This window comes from Panicum virgatum, chromosome 5N (assembly GCF_016808335.1).
Source record: "Panicum virgatum strain AP13 chromosome 5N, P.virgatum_v5, whole genome shotgun sequence".
In the NCBI taxonomy this organism is placed as follows: Eukaryota; Viridiplantae; Streptophyta; class Magnoliopsida; order Poales; family Poaceae; genus Panicum; species Panicum virgatum.
Window position 1 is genome coordinate 38369991 of NC_053149.1, and position 2779 is coordinate 38372769.

General features: G+C 46.4%; 1 non-coding gene across 1 annotated transcript; it reads left to right on the forward strand.

Moving 5' to 3' along the window:
* Positions 1-794: 794 nt before the first annotated feature.
* On the forward strand, positions 795-933 carry LOC120677095. Its single transcript, XR_005676159.1, has one exon. It is a non-coding gene; the product is annotated as a small nucleolar RNA Z247 (small nucleolar RNA).
* Positions 934-2779: the final 1846 nt, after the last annotated feature.

The window sequence follows — 2779 nt, forward strand, 5'->3', positions numbered from 1 at the left end:
AGCCATGTAGCCTATGTTCACGCCGCGCAATAAGGGGAGCAGGCGTCGTGGAGCCTGTACGGGGGCCTGGCTTGACCGGCACGCCTGTCGTGCAGGGCGGCAATCTTGGAGCGCTCGGCTCGGGTCGTCCGGTATGGCTCTGACCCTGGGTGCTAGGTCGGGGAGCCTCCATGTGTCGCGGGAGGTCAGGCTCCCGGCCGTGTTGGCTTATGAAGGAAGGCAACCGCTCACGCTGGTTGGTGGGCCGCGCCGCGTCCAGCCCAAGAGACTTGTTGGGCAGCCCTTATGCGAGTCAGGCCCGTCAGGGGTCCCGGGTTTACACCCCCGTCACATGGCGTCAAGCTCCTCCAACGCTACAGCTCACCTCGGACCACCCATCTCCGAGAAACTCACCCGCGACAACTTCCTATTGTGGAAGGCACTTGCCTCCGGTTAGGGGTGCACAGCTAGAAGACATCCTTGACGGAATAGATGCAGCTCCGGCAAAAACCATTGAGGATGACAAGAAGCAAGTTGTCCCCAATCCGGCGTACTCAACTTGGTTGGCAAAAGATCAACAAGTACTTGGATACCTAGTCAATTCCCTCTCTACTACGGTGCTAGCTTAGGTGGCTACCCTGAAGTCGGCATCAGAAGTTTGGAGGGCGCTGGAAGGCATGTACTCGGCACAAACACGTGCATGAGTTACCAATCTGCGCATGCAACTTGCAAACCTCAAGAAGGGAAGCATGAGTGTTGCAGCGTACTTTAACAAGATGAAGACCCTTGGAGATGAAATCGCTGCTGCAGTGAAACCCATTGACGATGATGAGATGGTATCTTTTATCCTGAATGGTCTTGATCATGATTATAATCCCATAGTCTCTTCTTTCCTTGGGCGTTCAGATCCCATCTCTGTTAATGATCTGTATGCTCAAGTTATGTCATATGAACTGCGATTGGAGATGCTCCAAGATCAACATAATGGAGGACAGTACCAATCTTCATCCAATTCAGCTTCTAGAGGCCGACGAAGCTACAACAACCGTGGACGTGGTAGCAACCGTGGACGCGACCGTGGTGGTAGCAACTCTGGAGGGAACAACAACAACTCCAAGACTGGACAAGCCACCACCACGCCTCGTTGTCAAACCTGTGACAAGCCAAACCACACTGCTTTGGAGTGCTGGTACAGATATGATGATGATTACCAGCAGCAAAGCAGTGGGAACAAATCAGGAGGAGGACCGTCTGCTGCATATGGTATTGACACTAACTGGTATGTGGACAGTGGTGCGTCAGGCCATGTTACTGCAGATTTGGAGAAGATATCCGTGAGGGACAAGTATGGAGGACATGATCACGTAAATACTGCAAATGGTTCATGTATGAAAATTAGTAATATTGGTCATGTGTCTTTACATACCCCAAGTAAGAAATTTGCTCTTGAGAAATATTTTGCATGTTCCAAGCGCTCATAAAAGTCTTGCATCCGTTCATCGGCTAGCGCTTGACAATAATGTATACTTTGAGTTTCATCCCAATTTTTCCCTGATTAAGGACCGAGCAACGATGAGAGTCCTTCATTGAGGAAGATGTGAAGGAGGACTTAACCCATTAGGGCTGGATGCAGCAGGAGCAGGAGGAAGAAATAAATTAGTGTTTGGAGTTAGCAAACCATCTACTCAAAGATGGCATAGTCGTTTGGGTCACCCCGCTTTCCCTATTGTCAAGCATGTTCTTAGGAACAATAATTTGTCTTTTCTTGATGATACTAGTAATGAGTCAATTTGTGATTCGTGTCAAAGGGCCAAGAGCCATCAGCTTCCATATGCCAAATCTTGTCATGTGTCTACTGCTCCTCTTGAGCTCATTCATTCTGATGTTTGGAGACCAGCCCCTATTTCAGTTGGTCGAAATACCTACTACATAAGCTTTATAGACGATTACAGTAGATACACATGGATTTATTTGTTAAAGAAAAAGTCAGATGTCTTTCAAGTCTTTAAGAATTTTCAGAGTTTAGTTGAAAGAAAATTTGATAAGAAGATCTTGGCCATGCAAACAGATTGGGGTGGAGAATATGAAGGATTGAATTCTTTTTTTCAGCGAATTGGTATTGCTCGTAGGGTATCTTGTCGTCATGCACATCAGCAAAATGGGTCAGCAGAAAGAAAGCATCGACACATAGTTGATGTTGGCTTAGCTCTACTTGCAAATGCTTCAATGCCCTTAAAATTCTGGGATGAAGCATTCTTGACAGCAACATATCTAATTAATCTCCTGCCAAGCAAGGTTATTGATTATCATACACCAATGGAGCTCCTTTTCAAGGAAAAGCCAGATTATTCCTCTCTCCGTGTATTTGGTTGTGCATGCTGGCCAAATCTAAGGCCCTTCAATGCCAAGAAACTTTCTTTTCGTTCCAAAAGATGTGTGTTCCTCGGATATAGCTCAATGCACAAAGGGGTCAAATGTTTGGATGTCTCTACTAGACGAGTTTACATATCCCGTGACGTGGTCTTTGATGAGTCAGTGTTCCCGTTTGAGGCCCTTCATGAGAATGCCGGAGCAAGATTAAAAAAGGAAATTTTGTTACTTCCTGAGCATCTTTTTCATACTAGTACTGGGGTTGTAAATTGCATAGATCCAAATATTAATAACAGTGCCTGTAGTGTTGACCATGATGTGCAGGATGATGCAGGGCAAAATCCTGGTGAACACAAAGCACCAATGCCTCAGTTCGAAGACAATAATCATGCATCAGATGAAGACATTAGCGCTGACATCCAGGAAGATA